This window comes from Cherax quadricarinatus, chromosome 8 (genome assembly GCF_038502225.1).
Source record: "Cherax quadricarinatus isolate ZL_2023a chromosome 8, ASM3850222v1, whole genome shotgun sequence".
Classification (NCBI taxonomy): domain Eukaryota; kingdom Metazoa; phylum Arthropoda; class Malacostraca; order Decapoda; family Parastacidae; genus Cherax; species Cherax quadricarinatus.
The window spans coordinates 32314726-32329725 of record NC_091299.1 but is presented as its reverse complement, the minus strand read 5'-3'; the positions used below and the strand labels follow the sequence as shown (position 1 = coordinate 32329725).

Sequence of the window (15000 nt, the reverse complement as noted above, 5' to 3'; positions counted from 1 at the left end):
AAATGTTCCTCTTTAAATGATAACAAATCCCATAGTGAGTACTAGTGACGACAAATGTTCCTCTTTAAATGATAACAAATCCCATCATGAGTACTAGCGACTACAAATGTCCCTCTTTCAATGATAAATCCCATCTCATGTGAGTACTAGTTGAACCCACAACTACGCAGCTTAGCAGGTGTAGCCAGTAGGCTTGGTAACCAGACAAACATTTTGAAACCCAAAATGTACCTGAGGCTTTTGCAAACTACACTAATAAATGTAAGCGACAAAAATGTAAGCGACAATTTATCTAACAGATTCTTGCCCTCTAAGACTAAGCTGGAAGGGAATAAAATAATCAGGAAAGAGTGGCAATGTTGCTCATCTTGGAAAAAAAACTAATGACCTTCTAAATAACTGGTCCAAAACTTCCAGGCATGATACTCTCTCATCTCACATTAGAACAAACAGAGTGCTGGTGAAGAGTTTGAAATTTACTTATTTTGCTAGCCGAATTATGGATGAGAGTAATTGAATAATTGTATAGTCACTATTCTCACTGCACTTACTAGTTTTATCACATTTTCTTTAAATTTGTAGGAAGAATATTGGTGATAACGTACTCAGATGGACAATAGATTACCTCTCCAATGGAGTACTGTCTTTGTTCATCACCGAGGTTTTAGAAGCGACTCAATTGTCTCCAGGTATACAACAGGGAGGAGTACTCAATCCCATGCTGTTTCATATCTTAATTGACGCTCTCCTTAACGCTCAACCAACCTCACCTAAACATAGAGCTATCAGCCATGCTGATGACATGATCTATACAACAGGGCACATGAAACTGAGTCTTAATGAAGTTCAAGTACTAGGTAATCGAATAGGCTTCGTCATATTTTCATCTGAGACTAACATATGCACAAGTAAACAACGTTGCCCCACTCAATTATTTACGTCAGATAGGTTTAAGTCTTGCAGATAGCTTCATATAGACGAGCCCTTCAAAAATCCACCATGATACAAGTAAACAAGAAATGCAAAGATAGGCTCAATGTTCTGAGCTTCCCTAGCCTCATCTCTGTTGCAACTCACTTTCTCTCTCTCTCTCTCTCTCTCTCTCTCTCTCTCTCTCTCTCTCTCTCTCTCTCTCTCTCTCTCTCTCTCTCTCTCTCTCTCTCTCTCTCTCTCTCTCTCTCACACACACACACACACACACACTATTTATCTCAGTATTTTTGGCACTTTGCAAGCGCGTATGTTGTCCACACATACATACACCAAACTACAAAAAGGGGACTACACAGGCATGAGAAATTTTCTGCATGAGGTTCAACGGGTAAGAGAACTGGTGGGAAAAATCAGTAAATGAAATGATTGAATGTGTGACAACAAAATGCAAGGAGGCAGATGAGAGGTTGACACTCATGGGCAAAAAAAAAAAATAATGGAAAGACCAGAACGAGCTCTCGGTTCACCGAAAGGTGTAGAGAGGCCAAAACTAAGTGCGCTAAAGAATGGAAAAAGTACAGGAGACAAAGGACTCAGGAAAATAGGGAGATGAGTCGAAGAGCCAGAAACGAACATGAACAGATAAGGAGGGAGGCCCAGTGGCAATACGAGAATGATTGAGCATCGGAAGCCAGATCCGACCCAAAACTGTTGTACAGCCACATCAGGAGGTAAACAACAGTCAAAGACCAGGTAATCAGACTGAGGAAGGAAGGGAGATCACAAGAAACGACAAAGAAGTATGTGAAGAGCTCAACAAAAGACTTAGGGAAGCATTTTCAGTGTAGACAGAAAGGACTCCAGAAAGCTGGAATAGTGGGGTACACCAATAAGAGTTGGACAAAATACACACAACCGAGAAGATGAAGGGGCTGCTAAGTGAACTAGATACATTAAAGCCGGTGGGACTGGGCAACATCTCTCTGTGTGTTCTGAGAGAGGGAGCAGAGGCACTGTGTGTGCCACATCTGTCGAAACAAGGCAACTACCTGAGGTGTGGAAGACTGCAAATGTAGTCCCAATCTTTAATGCAAGTAGCATTAATCTACAGAGCAGTGTCGCTGATATGTATAGTACGCAAAGTCATGGAGAAGATTATCAGGATAAGAGTGTTGGAACACCTAGAAAGGAATGAGCTTATACACGATAACCAGCACGGTTTCAGAGAAGGGAAATCTTGTGCCACAAACCTACCGGAGTTTTACGACAAGGTGACAGAAGACAAGAGGGAGAGTGGGGTGGGTACACTGCATTTTCTTGGACTGTAAGGTTTTCGATACAGTTCCACACGAGAGATTAGTGCAAAAGACAGAGGAGCAGGCACTGCAATGGATCAGGAAGGAATCAACGAGTGATGGTATGTGACGAGGGGCCAAGAGTGAGCGCCTGTGACGAGTGTAGTTCCACAGGGGCCAGTCCTAGGACCGGTGCTGTTTCTGGTATCTGGTATATGTGGATGACATTACGGAAGGAATCAATTCAGAGGTGTCCGTGTTTGCAGACAATATGTACCTAATGCGAAGAATTCAAACAGACGAGGATCAGGTAGGACTACAATGGGATCTGGACAGGCTGTAAGCCTGGTCCAGCAACTGGCTTCTGGATTTTAACCCTACCAAATGCAAAGTCATGAAGATTGGGGAAGGTCAAAGAAGACCGCAGACAGAGTACAGGCTAGGTGGCCAAAGACTGCAAACCTCACTCTTGGGGTGAGTATAATATCGAGCACGTCTCCTGAGGCGCACATCAACCAGATAACTGCAGCAGCATATGGGCGCCTGGCAAACCTGAGAATAGTGTTTCGACACCTTAGTATGCAGCACCAGTTTGGAACCCACACCTGGTCAAGAACATCAAGAAATTAGAAAAAGTTCAAAGGTTTGCAACAAGACTAGTGGAATGTCCTACGAGGAGAGGTTAAAGGAAATCGACCTGACGACACTGGAGGACAGGGAGGATATGATAACGATATATAAAATACTGAGAGGAATTGACAGTGTGGATAGAGACAGAATGTTCCAGAGATGGGACACAACAACAAGGGGTCATAACTGGAAGTTGAAGATTCAGATGAGTCACAGGGATGTTAGGAAGTATTTCTTCAGTCATAGAGTTGTCAGACAGTGAAACAATGTGGAGAGCAACGTAGTGGAGTCCACTCTTCTGCTCATGGAGCAAGGAGAGAGTGGACCTATTAGCGACCAGCGAAGAGGCGGGGCCAAGAGCTGTAAGTCAACCCCTGCAACCACAAATAGGTAAGTACACACACACAGACATGTTGAAGGTCAGGTTAAGGACTGGTGTGTACACTGCTTGAGACACTAGTACTGTGTGCTGTGTCACAAGCAGCTTTCTAGTTAAATCTTGGTGAGATACTGCCCTGAGGTGCGTGCTCGAACCTCCGTAGCAACAACCTAGTTTAATTAACCTTGCTAAAATTTACGTAATATGAAAATAAAGCTTATCTAGCCTGTTTGAGAATGTGCTTAATTTATCAGACGGAGGATCGAGTCTACCAGTCTGCTACACTCTACTACACACTGGCGTTGAATGCATCCAAGGTATTGGAACGTCCTCTTATTCCTTGGCTTGCACCTCATGTCATCCCGTTCCCCAGACACTGTTTACCCCTACGGGTTTGGTGCTTTCCCGATATATGTAATGAAAACACGTGTGTGTGTGTACTCACCTAATTGTACTCACCTAATTGTGGTTGCAGGGGTCGAGACTCAGCTCCTGGCCCCGCCTCTTCACTGATCGCTACTAGGTCCTCTCCCTCTCTGCTTCCTGGGCTTTGTCATACCTCTTCTTAAAACTATGTATGGTTCCTGCCTCCACTACTTCACTTGCTAGGCTATTCCACTTCCTGACGACTCTATGACTGAAGAAATACTTCCTAACGTCCCTGTGACTCGTGTGTGTGTGTGTGTGTGTGTGTGTGTGTGTGTGTGTGTGTGTGTGTGTGTGTGTGTGTGTGTGTGTGTGTGTGTGTGTGTGTGTGCATGTGTGTGTACTCACCTAGTTGAGGTTGCAGGGGTCGAGTCCAAGCTCCTGGCCCCGCCTCTTCACTGGTCGCTACTAGGTCACTCTCCCTGAACCGTGAGCTTTATCATAACTCTGCTTAAAGCTATGTATGGATCCTGCCTCCACTACATCGCTTCCCAAACTATTCCACTTCCTGACTACTCTGTGGCTGAAGAAATACTTTCTAACATCCCTCTGATTCATCTGTGTCTTCAACTTCCAACTGTGTCCCCTTGTTGCTGTGTCCCATCTCTGGAACATCCTGTCTTTGTCCACCTTGTCAATTCCTCTCAGTATTTTGTATGTCGTTATCATGTCCCCCCTATCTCTCCTGTCCTCCAATGTCGTCAGGTTGATTTCATTTAACCTCTCCTCGTAGGACATACCCCTTAGCTCTGGGACTAGTCTTGTTGCAAACCTTTGCACTTTCTCTAGTTTCTTTACGTGCTTGGCTAGGTGTGGGTTCCAAACTGGTGCCGCATACTCCAATATAGGCCTAACGTACACGGTGTACAGGGTCCTGAACGATTCCTCATTAAGATGTCGGAATGCTGTTCTGAGGTTTGCTAGGCGCCCATATGCTGCGGCAGTTATTTGGGTGATGTGCGCTTCAGGACATGTGCCTGGTGTTATACTCACCCCAAGATCTTTTTCCTTGAGTGAGGTTTGTAGTCTCTGGCCCCCTAGACTGTACTCCGTCTGCGGTCTTCTTTGGCCTTCCCCAATCTTCATGACTTTGCACTAGGTGGTGTAGAACTCCAGGAGCCAATTGCTGGACCAGGTCTGCAGCCTGTCCAGATCCCTTTATAGTTCTGCCTGGTCTTCGATCGAATGAATTCTTTTCATCAACGTCACGTCATCTGCAAACAGGGACACTTCGGAGTGTGTGTGTGTGTGTGTGTGTGTGTGTGTGTGTGTGTGTGTGTGTGTGTGTGTGTGTGTGTGTGTGTGTGTGTGTGTGTGTGTGTGTGTATGTGTGTGTATGTGTGTGTATGTGTGTGTGTGTGTGTGTGTGTGTATGTGTGTGTGTACTTACCTATTTGTACTCACCTATTTGTGGTTGCAGGGGTCGATTCATAGCTCCTGGCCCCGCCTCTTCACTGATTGCTACTAGGTATGTGTGTGTGTGTGTATGTGTGTGTGTGTGTGTGTGCGTGTTAGTTACCATTTTGTCGTAGGCACATGTCTATTAGACACTAGGCCTGGTGTGTGTGTGTGTGTGTGTGTGTGTGTGTGTGTGTGTGTGTGTGTGTGTGTGTGTGTGTGTGTGTGTGTGTGTGTGTGTGTGTGTGTGTGTGTGTGTGTGTGTGTGTGTATGTGTTTTGCGTACGAGTGAAAACAGGCGACTAAGAGGCTAAAAACTTTCTCTAGGTGAGTCTGAGAAAGTGGTCAGGGACCACACTCTTCTTTGTCCTTGGTGACATATATATATATGTATATATATATATATATATATATATATATATATATATATATATATATATATATATATATATATATATATATGTAGTGTTAGAGTGTTCAGCACAAGTTTGTGGTTACAGGAAAGTGGGTGCGGGAGGGAAGAAGAGCGATTGGTGGAATGATGATGTAAAGAGAGTAGTAAGGGAGAAAAAGTTAGCATATGAGAAGTTTTTACAAAGTTTAAGTGATGCAATTAGGGAAGAGTATAAGGAGAAAAAGAGAGAGGTTAAGAGTGGTGAAGCAATGTAAAAAGAGAGCAAATGAATGAGTGGGTGAGATGTTATCAACAAATTTTGTTGAAAATAAGAAAAAGTTTTGGAGTGAGATTAACAAGTTAAGGAAGCCTAGAGAACAAATGGATTTGTCAGTTAAAAATAGGAGAGGAGAGTTATTAAATGGAGAGTTAGAGGTATTGGGAAGATGGAAGGAATATTTTGAGGAATTGTTAAATGTTGATGAAGATAGGGAAGCTGTGATTTCGTGTATAGGGCAAGGAGGAATAACATCTTGTAGGAGTGAGGAAGAGCCAGTTATGAGTGTGGGGGAAGTTCTTGAGGCAGTAGGTAAGATGAAAGGGGGTAAGGCAGCCGGGATTGATGGGATAAAGATAGAAATGTTAAAAGCAGGTGGGGATATAGTTTTGGAGTGGTTGGTGCAATTATTTAATAAATGTATGGAAGAGGGTAAGGTACCTAGGGATTGGCAGAGAGCATGCATAGTTCCTTTGTATAAAGGCAAAGGGGACAAAAGAGAGTGCAAAAATTATAGGGGGATAAGTCTGTTGAGTATACCTGGTAAAGTGTATGGTAGAGTTATTATTGAAAGAATTAAGAGTAAGACGGAGAATAGGATAGCAGATGAACAAGGAGGCTTTAGGAAAGGTAGGGGGTGTGTGGACCAGGTGTTTACAGTGAAACATATAAGTGAACAGTATTTAGATAAGGCTAAAGAGGTCTTTGTGGCATTTATGGATTTGGAAAAGGCGTATGACAGGGTGGATAGGGGGGCAATGTGGCAGATGTTGCAGGTGTATGGTGTAGGAGGTAGGTTACTGAAAGCAGCGAAGAGTTTTTACGAGGATAGTGAGGCTCAAGTTAGAGTATGTAGGAAAGAGGGAGATTATTTCCCAGTAAAAGTAGACCTTAGACAAGGATGTGTGATGTCACCGTGGTTGTTTAATATATTTATAGATGGGGTTGTAAGAGAAGTAAATGCGAGGGTCTTGGCAAGAGGCGTGGAGTTAAAAGATAAAGAATCTCACATAAAGTGGGAGTTGTCACAGTTGCTCTTTGCTGATGACACTGCTCTTGGGAGATTCTGAAGAGAAGTTGCAGAGATTGGTGGATGAATTTGGTAGGGTGTGCAAAAGAAGAAAATTAAAAGTGAATACAGGAAAGAGTAAGGTTATGAGGATAACAAAAAGATTAGGTGATGAAAGATTGGATATCAGATTGGAGGGAGAGAGTATGGAGGAGGTGAATGTATTCAGATATTTGGGAGTGGACGTGTCAGCGGATGGGTCTATGAAAGATGAGGTGAATCATAGAATTGATGAGGGGAAAAGGGTGAGCGGTGCACTTAGGAGTCTGTGGAGACAAAGAACTTTGTCCTTGGAGGCAAAGAGGGGAATGTATGAGAGTATAGTTTTACCAACGCTCTTATATGGGTGTGAAGCATGGGTGATGAATGTTGCAGCGAGGAGAAGGCTGGAGGCAGTGGAGATGTCATGTTTGAGGGCAATGTGTGGTGTGAATATAATGCAGAGAATTCGTAGTTTGGAAGTTAGGAGGAGGTGCGGGATTACCAAAACTGTTGTCCAGAGGGCTGAGGAAGGGTTGTTGAGGTGGTTCGGACATGTAGAGAATGGAGCGAAACAGAATGACTTCAAGAGTGTATCAGTCTGTAGTGGAAGGAAGGCGGGGTAGGGGTCGGCCTAGGAAAGGTTGGAGGGAGGGGGTAAAGGAGGTTTTGTGTGCGAGGGGCTTGGACTTCCAGCAGGCATGCGTGAGCGTGTTTGATAGGAGTGAATGGAGACAAATGGTTTTTAATACTTGACGTGCTGTTGGAGTGTGAGCAAAGTAACATTTATGAAGGGATTCAGGGAAACCGGCAGGCCGGACTTGAGTCTCGGAGATGGGAAGTACAGTGCCTGCACTCTGAAGGAGGGGTGTTAATGTTGCAATTTAAAAACTGTAGCGTAAAGCACCCTTCTGGCAAGACAGTGATGGAGTGAATGATGGTGAAAGTTTTTCTTTTTCGGGGCACCCTGCCTTGGTGGGAATCGGCAAGTGTGATAATATATATATATATATATATATATATATATATATATATATATATATATATATATATATATATATATATATATATATATATATATATAACGATAATGAACTGAAGGAAGAGGAGAAATTAACCAGAAAAAGGAAAATAAGGAGAGACGAAAAAGAAGGCATAAGTGCCAGTAGCAGGAAGAGGTGCCACTGTCATTACAACATAGGTAACAGAGGTGACAGTGGAACAAGGTAACAAGGTAGCCATATAAAGACAAACACTCTGACGAAGACAATTACAACTTCCGTAGTCATTTAATTACGAGGTATTTACGAGCTCAATAAAAAAATAAATTTGATAACTAAATTGATTAACAAATAAGTGATGTGGTTCCTTGATAGATTAATAACACCCGAGTTATAGTAAGTGGCTGTTATCGCAGTTACTCTTTGATAAGGGGGGTATGATAACACTCGGTTATCTCCCGGGCAGCTGCGTCAACAGGCGCTCTTCTCCCACCTGGAGTTTACCTGGAGAGGGTTTTGAGGGTCAACGCCCCCGCGGCTCGGTCTGAGACCACGCCTCATGGTGGATCAGGGTCTGATCAACCAGGCTGTTACTGCTGGCCGCACGCAGATTGATGTACGAACCACAGCCTGGTTGGTCAAGTACTGACTTTAGGTGCCTCTCCTACATTTGTGTTTATTTCTAGAATTTTTAGTCTCGTTCATAGCAGCTGATAACAGTTGATGATAACAGCTGATGATAACAGTTGATGATAACAGCTGATGATAACAGTTGATGATAACAGTTGATGATAACAGCTGATGATAACAGTTGATGATAACAGTTGATGATAGCAGTTGATGATAATAGCTGATGATAACAGCTGATGATAACAGTTGATGATAACAGCTGATGATAACAGTTGATGATAACAGCTGATGATAACAGTTGATGATAACAGCTGATGATAACAGTTGATGATAGCAGTTGATGATAATAGCTGATGATAACAACTGATGATGACAGTTGATGATAGCTGATGATAACAGTTGATGATAACAGCTGATGATAACAGTTGATGATAACAGCTGATGATAACAGTTGATGATAACAGTTGATGATAACAGCTGATGATAACAGTTGATGATAGCAGTTGATGATAATAGCTGATGATAACAACTGATGATAACAGTTGATGATAGCAGTTGATGATAATAGCTGATGATAACAACTGATGATGACAGTTGATGATAACAGTTGATGATAACAGTTGATGATAACAGCTGATTATAACAGCTGATGATAACAGCTGATTATAACAGCTGATGATAACAGCTGATGATAACAGCTGATGATAACAGTTGATGATAACAGCTAATGATAATAGCTGATGATAACAGTTGATGATAACAGTTGATGATAACAGCTGATGATAACAGTTGATGATAACAGTTGATGATAACAGCTGATGATAACAGTTGATGATAACAGTTGATGATAACAGCTGATGATAACAGCTGATTATAACAGCTGATGATAACAGCTGATGATAACAGTTGATGATAACAGCTGATTATAACAGCTGATGATAACAGCTGAGAATAACAGCTGATGATAACAGCTGAGAATAACAGCTGATGAGAACAGTTGATTATAACAGCTGATGATAACAGCTGATGATAACAGCTGATGATAACAGCTGATTATAACAGCTGATGATAACAGCTGAGAATAACAGCTGATGAGAACAGTTGATTATAACAGCTGATGATAACAGTTGATGATAACAGCTGATGATAACAGCTGATGATAACAGCTGATAACAGCTGATGATAACAGCTGATGATAACAGCTGATGAGAACAGTTGATTATAACAGCTGATGATAACTGATGATAACACTTGATAACAGTTGATTATAACAGCTGATGATAACAGCTGATGATAACACTTGATAACAGCTGATTACAACAGCTGATAACACTTGATAACAGCTGATTATAGCAGCTGATAACACTTGATAACAGCTGATTATAGCAGCTGATGATAACAGCTGATAACACTTGATAACAGCTGATTATAGCAGCTGATAACAGTTGATGATAACAGCTGATGTTAACAGTTGAGTATAACAGTTGATGGTAACAGCTGATGATAACAGTTGATGATAACAGCTGATGTTAACAGTTGAGTATAACAGTTGATGATAACAGTTGATGATAACAGTTGATGGTAACAGCTGATGATAACAGTTGATGATAACAGCTGATGTTAACAGTTGAGTATAACAGTTGATGATAACAGTTGATGATAACAGTTGATGGTAACAGCTGATGATAACAGTTGATGATAACAGTTGAGTATAACAGTTGATGATAACAGTTGATAACAGCTGATGTTAACAGTTGAGTATAACAGTTGATGATAACAGTTGAGTATAACTTGACTCAAGAAATCGTAATGACACGATTGCAAACAAACCATACCACCGGCCGTGGCTAGCTCAAGTCCCTTCACTGCCGACTTGAGCTAGAGTTCGTCACGGCCACGCTAGCTGGAGATTCGTCTGTAAAAACTTGCATTTGTGGTCACAGAGGTGCCTGTGCTAACCTTCCTATGGTGTAGAAATATACCTGGTTGGATGAATCTTATTGTGGCTAGCTGGTCTAGTGGCTAACGCGACGGGCTGGAGTTTTGAGACTCTATGACCGCGGGTTCAATCCCGGCCGGGGGTATGGTTTAGTTGAGTATAACAGTTGATGGTAACAGCTGATGATAACAGTTGATGATAACAATTGATGATAACAGTTGAGTATAACAGTTGATGATAACAGTTGATGATAACAGCTGATGATAACAGTTGATGATAACAGTTGATGATAACAGTTGATGATAACAGTTGATGGTAACAGCTGATGATAACAGTTGATGATAACAGCTGATGATAACAGTTGATGGTAACAGCTGATGATAACAGCTGATGATAACAGTTGATGATAACAGTTGAGTATAACAGTTGATGATAACAGTTGATGATAACAGTTGATGATAAAAGCTGATGATAACAGTTGAGTATAACAGTTGATGGTAACAGATGATGATAACAGTTGATGATAACAGCTGATGATAACAGTTGAGTATAACAGTTGATGATAACAGTTGATGATAACAGTTGATGATAATAGCTGATGATAACAGTTGAGTATAACAGTTGATGATAACAGTTGATGATAACAGCTGATGATAACAGTTGAGTATAACAGTTGATGATAACAGTTGATGATAACAGTTGATGATAATAGCTGATGATAACAGTTGAGTATAACAGTTGATGATAACAGTTGATGATAACAGTTGATGATAACAGTTGATGATAACAGTTGATGATAACAGCTGATGGTAACAGTTGATGATAACAGTTGATGATAACAGTTGGTGATAACAGTTGATGATAACAGTTGATGATAACAGTTGGTGATAACAGCTGATAACAGCTGATAACAGTTGATGATAACAGTTGGTGATAACAGTTGATGATAACAGTTGATGATAACAGTTGGTGATAACAGCTGATGATAACAGCTGATGATAACAGTTGATGATAACAGTTGGTGATAACAGCTGATGATAACAGTTGGTGATAACAGTTGATGATAACAGTTGATGATAACAGTTGGTGATAACAGATGATAACAGCTGATGATAACAGTTGATGATAACAGTTGATGATAACAGTTGATGATAACAGTTGATGATAACAGCTGATGGTAACAGTTGATGATAACAGTTGATGATAACAGTTGGTGATAACAGCTGATGATAACAGCTGATTATAACAGTTGATGATAACAGTTGATGATAACAGTTGGTGATAACAGTTGGTGATAACAGCTGATGATAACAGCTGATTATAACAGCTGATGATAACAGCTGATGATAACAGTTGGTGATAACAGTTGATGATAACAGTTGGTGATAACAGTTGATGATAACAGTTGGTGATAACAGCTGATGATAACAGCTGATGATAACAGCTGATGATAACAGTTGGTGATAACAGCTGATGATAACAGCTGATGATAGCAGTTGATGATAACAGTTGATGATAACAGTTGGTGATAACAGTTGATGATAATTGGTGATAACAGTTGATGATAACAGTTGGTGATAACAGCTGATGATAACAGCTGATTATAACAGCTGATAATAATAGCTGATGATAACAGTTGGTGATAACAGCTGATGATAACAGCTGATGATAACAGTTGATGATAACAGTTGGTGATAACAGCTGATGATAACAGTTGGTGATAACAGCTGATGATAACAGCTGATTATAACAGCTGATGATAACAGCTGATGATAACAGTTGGTGATAACAGTTGATGATAACAGTTGGTGATAACAGCTGATGATAACAGCTGATTATAACAGCTGATGATAACAGCTGATGATAACAGTTGGTGATAACAGTTGATGATAACAGTTGATGATAACAGTTGGTGATAACAGCTGATGGTAACAGCTGATGAAAACCTAGTTGTCGTCGATTATGAAAGCAGATGATGGAGGGGGGAGATAAAAAGCAGCTGTTCTAAACAGGTGTTTTAAACAGCTGTTCTAAACAGGTGTTTTAAACAGGTGTTCTGTATAACTGATGGACTAAATATTTAATGCCACAGATGACAAGAGTCCACGAGAGAGAGAGAGAGAGAGAGAGAGAGAGAGAGAGAGAGAGAGAGAGAGAGAGAGAGAGAGGGAGGAGGGAGGTATCAGTGTCATACCAAGAATAACACTACACTGACTTTAAGGAGTTTGTAAGTACTCCTGTTATAACACACACACACACACACACACACACACACATATAAATACACACGCACAAACACACACACACACACACACACAAACACACACATATAAACACACACACACACACACACACACACACACACACACACACACACACACACACACACACACACACACACACACACACACACACACACACACACAAAGCGTCATGCATCAACATGTTAGAGACACTACCAGAGAGAGAGGAGAAGATGAACCAGCAAGACTGACCTTGTATTCACCTTGAGTAGTACAGACATCGAGGATATCTTGTATGAAAGGCCCCTGGGAGCTAGTGATCATGTGGTTCTGTGCTTCGACTACATAGTTGAGCTCCAAGTGGAGAGAGTAGCAGGAATAGGATGGGAAAAACCAAACTACAAAAGGGGGAACTACTCAGGCATGAGGAACTTCCTTCAAAACATTCAGTGGGAGAGGGAACTGACAGGAAAACCAGTACAAGAAATGATGGACTATGTGGCAACAAAATGCAAGGAGGCAGAGGAGAGGTTTGTTCCCAAGGGAAACAGAAATAATGGGAAGAACAGAACGAGTCCTTGGTTCACCCAAAGGTGTAGGGAGGCAAAAACTAGGAGTACTAGAGAATGGAAAAGGTACAGAAGACAGAGAACTCAGGAAAATAAAGAGATTAGCCGAAGAGCCAGAAATGAATATGCACAGATAAGAAGGGAGGCTCAGCGACAATATGAAAATGACATAGCATCGAAAGTCAAGACTGACCCGAAGCTGTTGTACAGCCACATCAGGAGGAAAACAACAGTCAAGGACCAGGTAATCAGACTGAGGAAGGGTGATGGGGAATTCACAAGCAACGACCGAGAGGTATGTCAGGAGCTCAACACGAGATTTAAAGAAGTATTTACAGTGGAAACCAGTAGAACTCCAGGAAATCAGAACAGGGGGGTACACCAGCAAGTGCTGGATGAGGTACATATAACCAAGGAGGAAGTGAAGAAGCTGCTATGCGAACTTGACACCTCAAAGGCGGTGGGACCAGACAACATCTCTCCGTGGGTCCTTAAAGAGGGAGCAGAGATATTGTGTGTGCCATTAACAAAGATCTTCAACACATCATTTGAAACTGGGCAACTCCCTGAGGTATGGAAGATGGCAAATGTAGTCCCAATTTTTAAAAAGGGAGACAGACATGAGGCACTAAACTACAGACCTGTATCACTAACGTGTATAGTATGCAAGGTCATGGAGAAGATCATCAGGAGGAGAGTGGTGGAGCACCTGGAAAGAAACAAGTGTATAATTGACAACCAGCATGGTTTCAGGGAAGGAAAATCCTGTGTCACAAACCTACTAGAGTTTTATGACAAGGTGACAGAAGTAAGACAAGAGAGAGAGGGGTGGATCGACTGCATTTTTTTGGACTGCAAAAAGGCCTTCGACACAGTTCCTCACAAGCGGTTACTGAAAAAGCTAGAAGATCAGGCACACATAACAGGAAAGGCACTGCAATGGATCAGAGAATACCTGACAGGGAGGCAACAACGAGTCATGGTACGTGACGAGGTGTCAGAGTGGGCGCTTGTGACAAGCGGGGTTCCACAGGGGTCAGTCCTAGGACCTGTGCTGTTCTTGGTATATGTGAACGACATAACGGAAGAGATAGACTCAGAAGTGTCCTTGTTTGCAGATGATGTGAAGTTAATGAGAAGAATCAAATCGGATGAGGATCAGGCAGGACTACAAAGAGACCTGGACAGGCTGCAAGCCTGGTCCAGCAACTGGCTCCTTGAGTTTAACCCTGCCAAATGCAAAGTCATGAAGATTGGGGAAGGGCAAAGAAGACCGCAGACACAATATAGTTTAGATGGCCAAAGACTGCAAACCTCACTCAAGGAAAAAGATCTGGGGGTGAGTATAACACCGAGCATATCTCCTGAGGCGCACATAAATCAGATAACTGCTGCAGCATACGGGCGCCTGGCAAACCTACGGATAGCGTTCCGATACCTCAGTAAGGAGTCGTTTAAGACACTGTATACCATTTACGTCAGGCCCATACTGGAGTATGCAGCACCAGTTTGGAATCCACACCTAGTCAAGCACGTCAAGAAATTAGAGAAAGTGCAAAGGTTTGCAACAAGACTAGTCCCAGAGCTACGGGGATTGTCCTACGAAGAAAGGTTGAGGGAAATCGGCCTGACGACACTGGAGGCCAGGAGGGTCAGGGGAGACATGATAACGACATATAAAATACTGCACGGAATAGACAAGGTGGACAAAGACAGGATGTTCCAGAGATGGGACACAGACACAAGAGGTCACAATTGGAAGTTGAAGACTCAGATGAATCGAAGGGATGTTAGGAAGTATTTCTTCAGTCATAGAGTAGTCAAGTCGTGGAATAGTC

The 15000-nt window shown here is 41.9% G+C and overlaps 1 protein-coding gene across 2 annotated transcripts in view; it reads right to left on the bottom strand.

The window, feature by feature from the left end:
• The window catches only part of LOC128685495 (mucin-2), a 169068-nt gene that overhangs the window by 80594 nt on the left and 73474 nt on the right, over positions 1-15000 (bottom strand). The gene's annotated exons all lie outside the window — the stretch shown is intronic.